At 45.9% G+C, this 18,462-nt stretch overlaps 1 protein-coding gene and 3 non-coding genes across 5 annotated transcripts in view; 3 read left to right on the forward strand and 1 right to left on the reverse strand.

Annotated features, from left to right (window-relative positions):
* LOC126187902 (uncharacterized) overlaps window positions 1–18,462 on the reverse strand; it is a 1,224,785-nt gene that overhangs the window by 766,653 nt on the left and 439,670 nt on the right. The gene's annotated exons all lie outside the window — the stretch shown is intronic.
* Trnas-cga (transfer RNA serine (anticodon CGA)) lies at window positions 4,508–4,582 on the forward strand. Its single transcript has one exon. It is a non-coding gene; the product is annotated as a tRNA-Ser (tRNA).
* Window positions 4,809–4,883, forward strand: Trnas-cga (transfer RNA serine (anticodon CGA)). The gene has a single exon. It is a non-coding gene; the product is annotated as a tRNA-Ser (tRNA).
* Window positions 5,411–5,485, forward strand: Trnas-cga (transfer RNA serine (anticodon CGA)). The gene has a single exon. It is a non-coding gene; the product is annotated as a tRNA-Ser (tRNA).

An 18,462-nucleotide genomic window follows, 5' to 3' on the forward strand; every position in this document is an offset into this window, starting at 1 on the left:
ACCTGATCATTAGAAGAGTTGTGTTTCAAAGTAGCAAAGATGAACATCATAGCTCTTAGTGAATGGATTTTAGAGCACATGTTTACTGGTCATGTTTTTGTTGTTCTGGGCCATACTAACAGTTCCCACAATATGGAAAGCAAAAAACTTATAGTAGAAGAGATTAGTTTCACAGTATCGAAGATGAAAAATGTGGTGTCACCGCCAGACACCACACTTGCTAGGTGGTAGCCTTTAAATCGGCCGCGGTCCGTTAGTATACGTCGGACCCGCGTGTCGACACTATCAGTGATTGCAGACCGAGCACCGCCACACGGCAGGTCTAGAGAGACTTCCTAGCACTCGCCTCAGTTGTACAGCCGACTTCGCTAGCGATGGTTCACTGCCTACTTACGTTCTCATTTGCCGAGACGATAGTTTAGCATAGCCTTCAGCTACGTCATTTGCTACGACCTAGCAAGGCGCCATTATCAGTTACTATTGATATTGTGAATCATGTACCGTCAAGACCGACATTCATCATTAATGGATTAAATTTAAGTATTCCACCAGCTACGTCCGTTTTTCTAAATTCTAATTTCCTTGTCCTGTTCCAGACCTCACGCCAGCCTGCGTGAGCTAAAACGCGTGCCTTTCGGCCTACTCTAGTAACACGGTGTTGGCTCTCCTGCCAACCACAACAAAAAATTGCTCGTAGCTCTTAAGGTGTGTATTTTCGACCCTATTTTTACTGCGAATTTTTTGCTTCTAGTATCGTGTACTTTCAACTGTATGCGTTTACACCAATAATTATAATACACCTTGTATACGGCAAATTTATTTCCTTTGGGCGTGGCTCGTTAACGTAAAGGAATATTTTGTATTCCGGACAAAATAACTAAGCTATACGTTCACTATTTGACTACAAGTATCCGGATACCTAGCAGTAGAAATCAGTAAGAATGTGCCTACCCTTCGCCTGTATGATTGCTTGCACCCTGCTGGCAACACTAAAAATGAGGTGTCCAAATGTATGCAAACAAAGCAGCCCAATCTTCATTTTTCCTCAATAGCCGAAACCAGTGAAGGCAGAGTCTGGAACGAAGTCTACGTTCAAACTCATCTCAGCCGTGTACCTTCGGGTTCAGGTCGGGACTCTGGGCAGGTCAGTCCATCATAACACGAATGCTGTTGTTCACAAACCATTGCCTCACAGCTGCTGCTTTACGATACGGTGCATTGTCATGGTGAAATAAACAATCATCGTGTCCGAACAGTTCCTCTACTGTACGCAGTACACAGCGATGTGAAATGCTTTCATATCCTTCCGAATTTAGAGAGTTCTTAAGCGTAATAAGGGCACCACACCCCAAACACGAGAAACAGCCACCTATCGTAGCGCCACCTACTGTGCACTTCGCAGTTGACACTACACAGACAACGTCTTCCAGGCATTCGCCAGACCTAAACCCTGTTCTAGCGAATTGGTACAGGGTATAGCGCGATCCATCGTCCAAATCAACTGTTTCCAAAAATCTACTGTCCAGTGGCGCCGCCCTTTACGATACCATTAGCGTCGCTTAGCATCGACTATAGAAATGCACGGCTTATGAGAAGCTCCTCGACCGTTGTACCCCACAGTTTTTTAACTCCCTATAACAGCCATACTGGGGTGATCCTGCGCCCATGGCAGAACTGTCAAAACTGCGAGCGATTTCTCCTCCCATAAAACTACCTTTCTACAAGATTTACAACTAAGAAGTAGCAAATTTTATACTTTCGTAATTACTGTTTAACGACAATGAATCACTTGTGAAAAATACTGCCTAAATAACCAATATTGACGAAAAATATAGCAGACAACAAATTAAATATATCCTTTTATTAAATACACTCCTGGAAATGGAAAAAAGAACACATTGACACCGGTGTGTCAGACCCACCATACTTGCTCCGGACACTGCGAGAGGGCTGTACAAGAAATGATCACACGCACGGCACAGCGGACACACCAGGAACCGCGGTGTTGGCCGTCGAATGGCGCTAGCTGCGCAGCATTTGTGCACCGCCGCCGTCAGTGTCAGCCAGTTTGCCGTGGCATACGGAGTTCCATCGCAGTCTTTAACACTGGTAGCATGCCGCGACAGCGTGGACGTGCACCGTATGTGCAGGTGACGGACTTTGAGCGAGGGCGTATAGTGGGCATGCGGGAGGCCGGGTGGACGTACCGCCGAATTGCTCAACACGTGGGGCGTGAGGTCTCCACAGTACATCGATGTTGTCGCCAGTGGTCGGCGGAAGGTGCACGTGCCCGTCGACCTGGGACCGGACCGCAGCGACGCACGGATGCACGCCAAGACCGTAGGATCCTACGCAGTGCCGTAGGGGACCGCACCGCCACTTCCCAGCAAATTAGGGACACTGTTGCTCCTGGGGTATCGGCGAGGACCATTCGCAACCGTCTCCATGAAGCTGGGCTACGGTCCCGCACACCGTTAGGCCGTCTTCCGCTCACGCCCCAACATCGTGCAGCCCGCCTCCAGTGGTGTCGCGACAGGCGTGAATGGAGGGACGAATGGAGACGTGTCGTCTTCAGCGATGAGAGTCGCTTCTGCCTTGGTGCCAATGATGGTCGTATGCGTGTTTGGCGCCGTGCAGGTGAGCGCCACAATCAGGACTGCATACGACCGAGGCACACAGGGCCAACACCCGGCATCATGGTGTGGGGAGCGATCTCCTATACTGGCCGTACACCACTGGTGATCGTCGAGGGGACACTGAATAGTGCACGGTACATCCAAACCGTCATCGAACCCATCGTTCTAGCATTCCTAGACCGGCAAGGGAACTTGCTGTTCCAACAGGACAATGCACGTCCGCATGTATCCCGTGCCACCCAACGTGCTCTAGAAGGTGTAAGTCAACTACCCTGGCCAGCAAGATCTCCGGATCTGTCCCCCATTGAGCATGTTTGGGACTGGATGAAGCGTCGTCTCACGCGGTCTGCACGTCCAGCACGAACGCTGGTCCAACTGAGGCGCCAGGTGGAAATGGCATGGCAAGCCGTTCCACAGGACTACATCCAGCATCTCTACGATCGTCTCCATGGGAGAATAGCAGCCTGCATTGCTGCGAAAGGTGGATATACACTGTACTAGTGCCAACATTGTGCATGCTCTGTTGCCTGTGTCTATGTGCCTGTGGTTCTGTCAGTGTGATCATGTGATGTATCTGACCCCAGGAATGTGTCAATAAAGTTTCCCCTTCCTGGGACAATGGATTCACGGTGTTCTTATTTCAATTTCCAGGAGTGTATATTACACATTGTACAAACTTTCTAAGAAACTGAAACTAGAACAAAGTCTAGATCTTAATGTTTATGACATCTACTATACATTGGTTTCAGAATGATGCATAGCAAAAAAAATTTCATTCGCTGTTCACAAATTATTATCGTTGTATAAACTATTAATTACAAAAAAGAAAAAACGGCCATAACTGGAATATGATAAAATATTCCTTTCTAGAAATTGTGTTTTTATTATAATTTTACTTTGAATTTTTTTGCTTTGTGCCCAACAAACTCATTCATTATGTCACTGAAGTCGGATTTACCAGCTGCCACGTATTATATCGACAAGATAACTGAATTGGAGTCTGCTTTCATACGTGCCCAACCTTAAGTAGTTGCTCAACATTAATTTGCTGAAATTGTGTTATATGATGAAGCAGTCGTTGAGATTGTCTTAAATATCTCCAAACCCGTTTCGATGTTTTGGCAAGCAAATTCTACACCATACTTCGAGCAAAACTTGCTCAGTAGCCAAATCTCAAGCCTGAGACCGTGTCAACGTTCATCAGGTCTTTCATCCGAAACTTGAAAGTACTTATCTCGGTAACTAGCTCCACTGTATCAATCTGGCACCACGATCAGCCGCATTATAAGATACGGAGTCTCATTCGCACTAGTATACAACAAAATAACTAAGACATAAGTAAGGTCTTGTGACACCAGATGTTTCAGCATACGATTGTTTACGCGAGGGCTCAAAATAGATAAAGAGATTCTTGCCGCCTATGTGCATAACGACTAACAACTCTCGTAATATTATTAATCGTGAATTTTGCTTTATTTTCGTAACATGTAGTAACAATCGAAACTTGAGAGGAGCAAATGTATTGGCTGGAGGGGCAAGGAAAATACACTCCTGGAAATTGAAATAAGAACACCGTGAATTCATTGTCCCAGGAAGGGGAAACTTTATTGACACATTCCTGGGGTCAGATACATCACATGATCACACTGACAGACCCACAGGCACATAGACACAGGCAACAGAGCATGCACAATGTCGGCACTAGTACAGTGTATATCCACCTTTCGCAGCAATGCAGGCTGCTATTCTCCCATGGAGACGATCGTAGAGATGCTGGATGTAGTGCTGCGAGAGGAGAGCTTCTGTAAAGTTTGGAAGGTAGGAGACGAGGTACTGGCAGAAGTAAAGCTGTGAGTACCGGGCGTGAGTCGTGCTTCGGTAGCTCAGTTGGTAGAGCACTTGCCCGCGAAAGGCAAAGGTCCCGAGTTCGAATCTCGGTCGGGCACACAGTTTTAATCTGCCAGGAAGTTTCATATCAGCGCACACTCCGCTGCAGAGTGAAAATCTCATTCTGGAAACATCCCCCAGGCTGTGGCTAAGCCATGTCTCCGCAATATCCTTTCTTTCAGGAGTGCTAGTTCTGCAAGGTTCGCAGGAGAGCTTCTGTAAAGTTTGGAAGGTAGGAGACGAGGTACTGGCAGAAGTAAAACTGTGAGTACCGGGCGTGAGTCGTGCTTCGGTAGCTCAGTTGGTAGAGCACTTGCCCGCGAAAGGCAAAGGTCCCGAGTTCGAATCTCGGTCGGGCACACAGTTTTAATCTGCCAGGAAGTTTCATATCAGCGCACACTCCGCTGCAGAGTGAAAATCTCATTCTGGAAACATCCCCCAGGCTGTGGCTAAGCCATGTCTCCGCAATATCCTTTCTTTCAGGAGTGCTAGTTCTGCAAGGTTCGCAGGAGAGCTTCTGTAAAGTTTGGAAGGTAGGAGACGAGGTACTGGCAGAAGTAAAGCTGTGAGTACCGGGCGTGAGTCGTGCTTCGGTAGCTCAGTTGGTAGAGCACTTGCCCGCGAAAGGCAAAGGTCCCGAGTTCGAATCTCGGTCAAGCACACAGTTTTTATCTGCCAGGAAGTTTCATATCAGCGCACACTCCGCTGCAGAGTGAAAATCTCATTCTGGAAACATCCCCCAGGCTGTGGCTAAGCCATGTCTCCGCAATATCCTTTCTTTCAGGAGTGCTAGTTCTGCAAGGTTCGCAGGAGAGCTTCTGTAAAGTTTGGAAGGTAGGAGACGAGGTACTGGCAGAAGTAAAGCTGTGAGTACCGGGCGTGAGTCGTGCTTCGGTAGCTCAGTTGGTAGAGCACTTGCCCGCGAAAGGCAAAGGTCCCGAGTTCGAATCTCGGTCGGGCACACAGTTTTAATCTGCCAGGAAGTTTCATATCAGCGCACACTCCGCTGCAGAGTGAAAATCTCATTCTGGGCCAAAATAAATGTTTTTTGGTCACCTCTACCTAATGAACGTGTTGTATCCTTGTCAATGGACAAAACCGGAGCTGGCGCGCTGAGATAGTTTCCGACTGGCGCCATGTGTGGTGCTTTGAAGTTCGCCGCTAGCCACAAGCGCGGCCCAATCAGCAATTTCCGCGCCGCCGCTATGGACTTCCGCGCTGTGATAGCGGCGGGCACGGGCAGCAATAGACGGTTCGTGTTCGGTGTTGGCTTGCAACAGTAGTAGGACAGAGAGACAGGGTTTCTGTGCGTAGCTACAGCTCATAGTGGAGATTAGCCTGCGAAACATAGTCTACAAGTGGAGTCGCCTATAACTTTCGCATAGGGACAAGTGTATACTACAGCGATTGACAGTGTGGATCCCAGGACAGACACACTCTTGCTGACGTTGTATTGAGTAACGCACCCTTGATAGGCCACTGTTTAATTGCATCTGTCTGCAAGGACACCCAACGAGTTGTTGTACAACTTATTTACTACAGTGCAATAAAGTGAGTATTCGTGTAATTTGCTTGCATTGTCACAGTTCCTTGGAGCACCTAAACCTAATACGACTTGTGCAAGCCTTTCTACCCCGACGATCCGTATGTATCAGAATGAGATCAGGCTCACAAGACAAATATTCCAATATTTCTGGAAAAAGAAGTCGACAATAGCATGTACTACAGAAATACGGAACGATCTAGATAGAAACAACACCAAAGAAACGGAACTAGCCAACAGGAATCTTTTGAAGAATAAAATATTAAATTTAGAACGCTTTCAACGCAAAATAAAGTAGAAATCGGGAACTACAAGGACAAAATAATAAATAAATAAATGCCGGCCGTTGTGGCCGAGCGGTTCTAGGCGCTTCAGTCTGGAACCGCGTGACCGCTACGGTCGCAAGTTCGACTCCTGCCTCGGGCATGGATGTGTGTGATGTCCTTAGGTTAGTTAGGTTTAAGTAGTTCTAAGTTCTAGGGGACTGATGACCACAGATGTTACGTCCCATAGTGCTCAGAGCCATTTGAACCAATAAATAAATAAATAAATAAAAGGCATTGCAGGAAACTTATTTCTTTGAACCGTGTAATCAATCAGTAACAGGTCTTTTCAGCTGTTCATGCGCAGTATGTAACATTTGCAAAAACAAAAAATCAGCTGCCTTGGATGACATACGAACCGAGAAAATGAAAAACTTTGACTTAACAAAAAAAAGTGGATTCCCCGACTGTTCAACAACTATGTGAGCAGAAGCCGAATCCCATGGGGAAGGCTGAAGGGACGAGTGATCGCATTGCTGAAACGCGGCAAAGAAAGGAAATAATCCAAAGAATTTTAGACTAGTCGCACTTAACAAAAATGGTTCAAATGACTCTGAGCACTATTGGACTTAACCTTTGAGGTCATCAGTTCCCTAGAACTTAGAACTACTTAGACCTAACTAACCGAAGGACAGCACACACACCCATGACCGAGGCAGGATTCGAACCTGCGACCGTAGCGGTCGTGCGGTTCCAGATTGTAGCGCCTAAAACCGCTCGGCCACTCCCGCCGGCGCACTTAACTGCTGGAAATATTGGTTTTTCAAATCGCCTATCACTTATAACCGAGCCCAATGTTTACCACAGAAGTCTGATTCTGTCCTGGCAAAAGCAGTACCAGGCAGCTGCTAACTCTCACACCTTTCACTAAAAGTGAGTCTGAAGCTTGTTAAGTGACAGGAGTGGTATTCGTTGACTTATCAGCACCATATGAGACTGTCAGTCACCAGCTACTACAAGTCAAAGTCTACACTTGAACAAGGATTCTAGCCTAACTAGGCACATCGCCACTCCTTTGCAGAATCGCGGGTTCTTCGTCGACTTAAAAAAAAAAGCATGGCCGATGGAAACTATACAAAAACGGCCTCCCACAGGGAAGTGTGCTGGCTACAATTGTGTTAAATATGTACACGAATTACCAAACCCACAGCACCCAATAGTAGGAGCTTCTTGTGTGTCGATGACATTGCTCTGGACACCCAGAGCACACACTTTGAACCAATGGAGGACACACTCATTAATGCCCTCGAACGCCTTTCCAGGTGCTACAACACAAACCAACTTAAACCAAATCCCACAAGGATACAAGTGCGTGGTTTTTATTTGAGGAACAGGGAAGCTAGTCGCAAATTAATGACAGTGGGGTCAGGTGTCGAACTGGAACACAGTGAGACCCAAAATATCTAGGAGTTACACTTGATGGATCCTTTACTTTGAAGGAGCACTGCATCAAGTGCAAGTCAAGAGTTTCCATCAGGAACAATCTTCTGAGGAAACTGGCCAGATCACAGTGGGAAAGTCAGCCTGAAACTCTTGATCATCTGCGCGACGGCACCATGTTAATCTGCGGCAGAGTATGCACTCAAAACGTGACAAACAGATGGACACAGCTCTCAATAAACCTGCCGAATCGTAACAGGTTGCCTGAAACTCACTCCAGTCGAATGGGCTTACCACCTCCTGTTCGAAGAGAAGTAGTTGCGAATGAGGAAAGAAATAAAGTGGAGCATGGGAGAACGCACCATCTGTATGTGCACTAACCTCACCCGGAGCGACTGAAGTTACGCCGTTACAACATCGATGGCACTTAGAACCGCTACTGAAAAAGCTAGGTTGTAACTATGGAGGGCTAGGTCCTTCTTTCTCCCTTGCTGGAAAAGAATTTCAGAAACTCTGCCTCCTTGCTATGATGAGAAGAGGACGACTTGGAAGTCCCTGAATAAACTGAGCTCTGTAATTGGCATATCAAAGGTTAATTTGGCAAGATGGGTCCAGACTGTTCATCATATGCTTCAATGTCGACTGTCTCCAGCCTCCTGATGAGCTTCATCAAGGGACAGATAATACATTGGAAGTGGCCAAGTTTTGGGCAAAAATAACATAGTTATAACTGTATATAATGTGTATGTTTCTGATACGAGAATAAATAAATAAACTGTTTTTCTTGAGAGGTCAACTGCCGATCTCTGGACCATGAGCGGATCCGCTGCAGGTCTTTCTACATTCCGCTAATATTTTCAAGAGTTGAATTCCTCTGTATACAGCATCAGCGTCGACGAACAGCATCATGAAAATTTTGGTCGTACATAACATCTATGAATGCTACAAATAATTTAATACCTTCTCTTGCTGACAGTACGGGTAATGTAACTGATGATGATAAACAGAAGGCCGAAATTCTAAACCTAGCTTTCAAAAACTCGTTTACGATAGAGGACTGCAGCACCATTCCGCCTTTCAATTATCGAACAAACGAAAGGATGGCTGACAGAATGTTTAGTGTATCTGCGACTGTAAAACAGTTAAGATCCTTAGACGCCAGAAAGGCATCTGGCCCATACGGTATCCCCGTAAGATTTTATGTTGACTATGCTACAAATATAGCACCATTCTTATCCATAATCTATCAGAGATCAGTGGATAAGCGGCAAGTTCCACGGGACTGGAAGAAGTCCCAGGTCATAGCAATCTATAAAAAGGGTAGAAAATCGGATGCACGTATTACCGGCCAATTTCACTGACATCGATTTGTTGTAGAATCATGGAACATATTTTGTGTTCAGACATAATAACCTTTCTAGACTCTGAGAAGCTCATCTGCAGAAGCCAGCACGGTTTTAGGAAACAGCGGTCATGCGAGACACAGCTGGCCCTCTTTGTGCATGATATACAACAGGCTCTAGATACCGGCTCCTAGGTTGATGCCATATTCATCGACTTTCGAAAGGCGTTCGACTCATTTCCGCGCGATTACGGTCTATCCAGTGACATACGCGGTTGGATAGAAAGTTTTCTAACAGACAGGGAGCAGTATGTCGTCCTGAACGGGGTAACTTCAACAGAAACAAGAGTAACTTCAGGTGAAGCCCAGGGCAGCGTAATAGGTCCTCTGCTTTTTACGATTTACGTAAACGATCTGGTTGATGGTACTGACACGGCCATAGACTGCCGATGATGGTGTAGTCTACAGGAATGTAGTATCACACGAAAGTTGTGAACAAATCAATGAGGATTTGCAGAAAATAAATGCGTGGTGTAATGACTGGCAGTTATCTCTCAATATTAGTAAGTGTAACCTACTGTGTATAACAAGGCGAAAATCCCCATTAATGTATGAGTACAAAATAAATGATCAGGCTTTGGTAGCGGTAACATCAGTCAAATATCTGGGTGTGACTATTCGAAATGATCTCAAATGGAATGATCAGATTACACAAGTAACGGGTAAGACGAACTCTAGATTGCCGTTTATTGGTAAAATACGTTAGTTCGTCCAGTCTTAAGAGTATTGCTCGTCTGTATGGGACCCTTACCAGTTGGGTCTGATTCAAGAGACTGAAAAGGTCCAAAGAAGAGCGGCAATATTCGTGACTGGTACATTTAACCATCGCGAGAGCGCTAAAAATCTCATAGAAAGTTTGAAGTGGGACAAACTTGCAGATAGAAGACACGCTAAACAGAAGGGGCTGCTCACTAAATTCCGAAATCCAATCTTCACCGAGGATGTAGAGCATATATTATTACCACGAACTTTCAAATCGCGCAATGATCACCATTCAAAGATGAGGGAAATTAGAGCTCTTACTGAGGCGTTCAGACAGTCGTTTTTCCCTCGTGCGATCCGCGAGTGGAACAGTGGGGGCGACATATGACTTTGACGCGAACTGCGCCCTCCGCCACACACCGCTTGGTGGCTAGCGGAGTATATATGTAGATATGTAGATGTAGATGAACCTCCGATCACGTGCAGCACCCTAAGTGATCTACGGTCTGTGTTACGATCAAAGAGCGAGTCACGGTCTCGGCAGTAATGTCGGACACGATGTAACAGAAGAGTCGCACAGTACTTCTGCTACGAGTACGGAAGTGTAAGTGCAGGTGTCGGAGTGAGAACGTTTGCTGCGTCTGCGCTCCCCTGGAGAGGCGTCTGGCGACGTTTGGCGGCCGACCGGAGCAGGCTGTGCAGATCCGTCCCCTGGTTAGCGGCGCCGCGTTCGCAGAAGGCGGGCCCCACGCGCCGCACGCAGTGACTAACGCCGTTTTACGGCGGCCGCTGGAAACCCGAACACAACATTCCGCGGATTCGGGTGATGCATGCGGCGCGGCATATCGTATCACATCGCTGTCTGCTCGTCCTCACTGCGCCCCGCTCTCTGCAAATGGACGCTTCTGGCGCCGGCTAATTGGAAAGGTTTCCGGAAGCGGGGCTACCCGGAAGTGGCGTGGCGGATTCGTTCCCACCCAGTCTGCACGTCTACGCGGAGAACACATTGTCCGTGTATCTCTGTACGCACCCCAGCCCTTAATATCTATACACATTATATGAGAATTAAAGTCCCCCCCCCCCCCCCGCTTTTTTCTTACTCTGTGTGAAGGCTAATCGCAGGAACTACTGTACGGATTTTGATATGGTTTCGCCTATATGATAGACTGACTCACGGAAAAGGTAAAAAAAAAAGGTTCAAATGGCTCTAAGCACTATGGGACTTAACAAAATGGTTCAAATGGCTCTGAGCACTATGGGACTTAACAGCTATGGTCATCAGTCCCCTAGAACTTAGAACTACTTAAACCTAACTAACCTAAGGACAGCACACAACACCCAGCCATCACGAGGCAGAGAAAATCCCTGACCCCGCCGGGAATCGAACCCGGGAACCCCGGCGTGGGAAGCGAGAACGCTACCGCACGACCACGAGATGCGGGCTGGGACTTAACACCTTCGGTCATTAGTACCCTAGACTTAAAACTGCGCAAACCTAACTAACCTAAGGACATCACACACATCCATACCCGAGACAGGATTCGAACGTGCGACCGCTCCCAGCCGCGCGGTTCCGGACTGAAGCGCATAGAACCGCTCGGACACGTCGGCAGGCTACGGGAAAGGTAATTATACAGAGGGGTTCAAAAAAATGTATCCACTGTTTAAAAGCCCATAACTTGCAAACTAACTGACAGAGTTGTCTCATTTTTGGTGAAAGTGTAGCTTAAAGTCCAACTTAAAGATATCACTATAGGTGTTCAAAATGGTCACCATTAACATCCACACACAAACGATGCCGCCGAACTGCAGCACGAACTAATGACTGTAACGTGTTCAGTTGGATATTTGGACATGAATGTACGATGGATTCTCGAAGTTCATCTATTGTGCGTGGCTTTTGTCGATAAACGACGTCCTTTAGTGTTCCCCACAGGTATAAGTCCAGAGGAGTTAGATCTGAGGAACGTGGTGGATACTCCACAGCACCTCTACGGCCTATCCATCTTCCTGGTAGATTTTCGTCGAGATACGCCCTCACACGAATTTGGTAGTGGGCTGGGGCACCATCTTGTTGAAAGTAAACTCTTCCGTCTCCATACAAGCCTCGGATGGCAGGTACAATGGATGTCTGAAGCTTCTGAAGGTACACCTCACCGGTGACTGAGCAGTCAAAGAAGAATGGCCCAATCAAGCCCCGATAAGACAACCTACACCACACATTTACTGCTGGCAAATTCACGGCTTTGTCTACATGGACGTTCGGATTTTCGGCGGCCCAGTAGATGGAATTGTGGCGATTTACTGTACCACAGAGTTTGAACTGTGCCTCATCAGACTACACAATCGTCTCTGCAAACTCTTAATCGTGGCGCACCATGTTAGTAAACCACTCGCAGTACTCCATTCTACGGTATGGGTCGTCCTCGTTCATTGCGTGTAGCAATCGTGCGATGTAGGACTCCACTTTGCTGTCTTCAAAATTCGCCGAACACTTGAGCGACTCACTCCAGTTGCACGGGCACACTGTCTCACAGACTTCCTTTTGTTTGTGTACACCTTTAACGCAGCCTTCGGCTTCAAATTTGTCTCGAATGCGACGAATCGTTAAATGTGTCGGTGGCTCCGTTTGAGACTCATTTCGCCATTGCCGTTGAACCTTATTAATGTTTTCGTACTTAAAATACCACTTCAAAACTGACTTCCTTTCATCTACATCTACATCTACATTTATACTCCGCAAGCCACCCAACGGTGTGTGGCGGAGGGCACTTTACGTGCCACTGTCATTACCTCCCTTTCCTGTTCCAGTCGCGTATGGTTCGCGGGAAGAACGACTGTCTGAAGGCCTCTGTGCGCGCTCTAATCTCTCTATTTTACATTCGTGATCTCCTCGGGAGGTATAAGTAGGGGGAAGCAATATATTCGATACCTCATCCAGAAACGCACCCTCTCGAAACCTGGCGAGCAAGCTACACCGCTATGCAGAGCGCCTCTCTTGCAGAGTCTGCCACTCGAGTTTGTTAAACATCTCCGTAACGCTATCACGGTTACCAAATAACCCTGTGACGAAACGCGCCGCTCTTCTTTGAATCTTCTCTATCTCCTCCGTCAACCCGATCTGGTACGGATCCCACACTGATAAGCAATACTCAAGTATAGGTCGAACGAGTGTTTTGTAAGCCACCTCCTTTGTTGATGGACTACATTTTCTAAGGACTCTCCCAATGAATCTCAACCTGGTACCCGCCTTACCAACAAGTAATTTTATATGATCATTCCACTTCAAATCATTCCGCACGCATACTTCCAGATATTTTACAGAAGTAACTGCTACCAGTGTTTGTTCCGCTATCATATAATCATACAATAAAGGATCCTTCTTTCTATGTACTCGCAATACATTACATTTGTCTATGTTAAGGGTCAGTTGCCACTCCCTGCACCAAGTGCCTATCCGCTGCAGATCTTCCTGCATTTCGCTACAATTTTCTAATGCTGCAACTTCTCTGTATACTACAGCATCATCCGCGAAAAGCCGCATGGAACTTCCGACACTATCTACTAGGTCATTTATATATATTGTGAAAAGCAATGGTCCCATAACATTCCCCTGTGGCACGCCAGAGGTTACTTTAACGTCTGTAGACGTCTCTCCGTTGATAACAACATGCTGTGTTATGTTTGCTAAAAACTCTTCAATCCAGCCACACAGCTGGTCTGATATTCCGTAGGCTCTTACTTTGTTTATCAGGCGACAGTGCGGAACTGTATCGAACGCCTTCCGGAAGTCAAGAAAAATAGCATCTACCTGGGAGCCTGTATCTAATATTTTCTGGGTCTCATGAACAATTAAAGCGAGTTGGGTCTCACACGATCGCTGTTTCCGGAATCCATGTTGATTCCTACATAGTAGATTCTTTCCAAAAACGACATGATACTCGAGCAAAAAACATGTTCTAAAATTCTACAACAGATCGACGTCAGAGATATAGGTGTATAGTTTTGCGCATCTGCTCGACGACCCTTCTTGAAGACTGGGACTACCTGTACTCTTTCCCAATCATTTGGAACCTTCCGTTCCTCTAGAGACTTGCGGTACACGGCTGTTAGAAGGGGGGCAAGTTCTTTCGCGTACTCTGTGTAGAATCGAATTGGTATCCCGTCAGGTCCAGTGGACTTTCCTCTGTTGAGTGATTCCAGTTGCTTTTCTATTCCTTGGACACTTATTTCGATGTCAGCCATTTTTTCGTTTGTGCGAGGATTTAGAGAAGGAACTGCAGTGCGGTCTTCCTCTGTGAAACAGCTTTGGAAAAAGGTGTTTAATATTTCAGCTTTACGCTTGTCATCCTCTGTTTCAATGCCATCATCATCCCGGAGTGTCTGGATATGCTGTTTCGAGCCACTTACTGATTTAACGTAAGACCAGAACTTCCTAGGATTTTCTGTCAAGTCGGTACATAGAATTTTACTTTCGAATTCACTGAACGCTTCACGCGTAGCCCTCCTTACGCTAACTTTGACATCGTTTAGCTTCTGTTTGTCTGAGAGGTTTTAGTTGCGTTTAAACTTGCAGTGAAGCTCTCTTTGCTTTCGCAGTAGTTTCCTAACTTTGTTGTTGTACCACGGTGGGTTTTTCCCGTCCCTCACAGTTTTACTCGGCACGTACCTGTCTAAAACGCATTTTACGATTGCCTTGAACTTTTTCCATAAACATTCAACACTGTCAGTGTCAGAACAGAAATTTTCGTTTTGATCTGTTAGGTAGTCTGAAATCTGCCTTCTATTACTCTTGCTAAACAGATAAATCTTCCGCCCTTTTTTTATATTCCTATTAACTTCCATATTCAGGGATGCTGCAACGGCCTTATGATCACTGATTCCCTGTTCTGCACTTACAGAGTCGAAAAGTTCGGGTCTGTTTGTTACCAGTAGGTCCAAGATGTTATCTCCACGAGTCGGTTCTCTGTTTAATTGCTCGAGGTAATTTTCGGATAGTGCACCCAGTATAATGTCACTCGATGCTCTGTCCCTACCACCCGTCCTAAACATCTGAGTGTCCCAGTCTATATCTGGTAAATTGAAATCTCCACCTAAGACTATAACATGCTGAGAAAATTTATGTGAAATGTATTCCAAATTTTCTCTCAGTTGTTCTGCCACTAATGCTGCTGAGTCGGGGGGTCGGTAAAAGGAGCCAATTATTAACCTAGCTCGGTTGTTGAGTGTAATGTAAGCCTTGCGCCAGCCATGTTTACTCGAGTAACTAGGTGCAACTAAGAACAAAACACTGACTATCTGGCGTCTGTCATCTCACAAAACAATACAACGCAATACGACGCTTCTGTGGCCATTACTGGAACAACAAACTATTACACTACCAAAGATGAGACAACTCCGTCAATTACTCTGCCAGTTATGGACTTTTAAACAGTGGATACAATTTTTGGAGCCCGCTGTATTTATAATTATAGTACTTATGAGTGTCTAACATGTGTATTGTTATCTGTTTCGCGCTTAAGTGGCGTTTGGAGCGACGTCTCATGGTAATGACGGGAGGTAACAGCTAGTCAGCTAGAGTGGGCGGTAAGGGATTATAAATAGCCACGCACCTCCCGAGAGCAGCGAAGCTAGACCAGAATCTACACTGCAGGCAGAGTTAAATATTTCTTTACTGCGGCGCTAGAAGGGACGTGGTGGCACATTGACCGGTTCTTTCCCTCGGGAAAGATCCTCGGCGTTCATTTGACAGCAGGCTAAGTAGACCGAGAAAAAAATCCCCCTTCGCTATCAGGGATTCAACCTAGGTTCTCCAGGGGCGAAATACAGCGCTCTACCCGCTAGACCACCACCGACACAGAATCTGTGTTTGTCTGTACAGTGACGAATCCGGCAATGTTTCGCAATTGCTAATATATGGGAATTCGATCACATACTCCTTGCTCTCTCTGCCCAACTCCTGCTTCCAGATCTCTCTCCATCTTCTGCGCCCCCCTCCTCCTCCTCTCTGTCCAGCTCCTCTTCCCTCCTATGCCTCACGTTGAGCCTTGTTTATTGTAATGGAAAACGAAACCTAGATTCGGAACTGAAGTCGATTAAAGTGAGTCGGTAAATCGGTTGGGATAATTGGTATACGTAGCGCGACAAAGGTCTCTGCAGCTACTGGATCTGTGAGAATAGTAGCTTCAATGACAGTATGTTGTATAGTTTCAGTCTGTGAATGGCTAGTATTACAAACTTTCGGGCGATTCATAGTCTTTAATAGTATTCTAATCGTAAGCTGATAGGCCACAATTACAACTTCCCAGTTTTCTTTCAAAACCGATTGAGAGGAAGAACACAAAACAGCATTTTTTTGTATACAGCTACAGTTTAAAATTATACAAAAATCAGAAACAATTTGTATAATGATTTAAATGCCTTGATATCGTAGTTAAAATTGACTGCGACAAAGAAGACGAAACCGCACATTTTCACAGTACACCACAGCATTTTCTTGCTCGCAGTCGCAAGATGCATGCGACATTCCATTTTGGAAATCGTTAGGGAATCCAGTATTCCGAGATCCACAGGGTCAAGACTGTGCCGAGATACCAAATTTCAAACGTTAACTCTCACCACGAACAATGACCGAGGGCAGCGGCGTTTGCGTAGAGTTGTCAGAAATAGCAGACAAGCAACACAGCGTGAAATAACCGCAGAAATCAATGTGGGACGTGTGACGAACGTATCCGTTAGGACCGTGAGGCGAAATTTGGCGTTAATGAGCCGTGGCAGAAGACGACCGACACGAGTGCTTTTGATAACAGCACGACATCGCCTGCAGCGCCTCTCCTGGGCTGGTGACCATATAGATTGACCCCTAGACGACTGTGAAACCGTGACCTGGTCAGATGAGTCCCAATTTCTGTAAGTAAATGCTGATCTGTGCGGTTCGAATGTGGCGCAGACCCCCCCCCCCCCCCCCTCCCGAAGCTATGGATCGAAGTTGTCAACAATGTGCTGGGCAAGTTGCTGGTGGCTCCATAATGGTGTGCGCTATGTTTACATGGAATCGACTGGGACCTCTGGTCCAACTGAACAGATCATTTGTAGAAATGTGTATGTTCGGCTACTTGGAGACCATTTTCAGCCGTTCATGGACTTTATATTCCCAAAAAAACGATGGAATTGTTGTGGACGATAATACGCCATGTCACCGGGCCACATATGTGCGCGACTGGTTTGAAGAACATTCTGGACAATTCGAGCGAATGATTAGGCCACCCATCGAACATTTATGGGAGGTAACGGAGATGTCAATTCTTGCACAAAATCTTGCGCCGCCAACTCTTGTGACGAATTAAAATTATTTTCATCGATTTCCGTGTCCTCACAATACAATTTCATTGTTTCAATATATTGTAATAGCAGCCAAGAAGTAGAATAAATCAAGGAAAAGGGTGTTTTATGTACCTAAAGTCTTTCCGCCGGAGGTTCGAGTCCTTCCTCGGGCATGTGTGTGTGTGTGTGTGTGTGTGTGTGTGTGTGTGTGTGTGTGTGTGTGTGTGTTGTTCTTAGCTTAAGTTAGTTCAAGTAGTGTGTAAATCTAGGGACCGATGACCGAAGCAGTTTGGTCCCTTAGGAATTCACACACATTTGAACATTTGAATCTAAAGTCCATGTTGATGCACATGTTCTAGAAAAATCTGTACTATATCCAGCCATACAACTGTTCGAACAGAGACGGATTTTAATTGTTAAGAAATAATGTTAGCGCCCTATATTTGTCTGAATTAATGGTTCACTTATGGTACGGAGCGGGATTTCAGTCAATCACTACTGAAGAGTCGAGGAGACAGCGAGCATGAGTCGGTAAGAGGGTATAATTATGTTTCACTGCCCGTGAGTTAGGACACGTTTACAAGTGTCGTGATCGATACCTACCTGATGCAAATTGTGTCGATTACTTCATCAGTGTGGAATTGGTTCAAATGGCTCTGAGCACTATGGGACTTAACATCTCAGGTCATCAGTCCCCTAGAACTTAGAACTACTGAAACCTAACTAACCTAAGGACATCACACACATCCAAGCCCGATGCAGGATTCGAACCTGCGACCGTAGCAGTCCCGCGCTTCCGGACTGCAGCGCCTAGAACCGCACGGCCGCTACGGCCGGCAGTGTGGAATTTTCCGCTGTTTTATTGAAAGAGTACCGTATGGGAATCTCTTCTTGGGCGGTGTTGTGTTTAAAATGCAAGGTTTTAAGATTTCAGTAACTAGTCTAGGGCATGATTAATGTAGTCATTTATTAATCTGTGCATTTTGTCAGAGTCGGCTCTTCGTATTTCGCATGACATTTGACGAAAGGTCAAGTGATTAAGTTGGTGTGGTTTTAGTCAAGAATGTCTTGTATGCTGTGTCAGTATTTGATAATACAATTCGTGAGTCGTTAAAATACAACGTTATTGAAGTTTTGACTTCAGTAATTTTGTCTGAAAAGATCCGTATTGTTTTGCCTGCGATACTAGTTTGTGTAGACGCCAGTAAATTTAGGCACTGCAAATGTTTAGAGGAGATTTATGAAGACACGTTCTAAGTAGCTGAG

Source organism: Schistocerca cancellata, chromosome 5 (assembly GCF_023864275.1).
Source record: "Schistocerca cancellata isolate TAMUIC-IGC-003103 chromosome 5, iqSchCanc2.1, whole genome shotgun sequence".
NCBI classification, from domain to species: domain Eukaryota; kingdom Metazoa; phylum Arthropoda; class Insecta; order Orthoptera; family Acrididae; genus Schistocerca; species Schistocerca cancellata.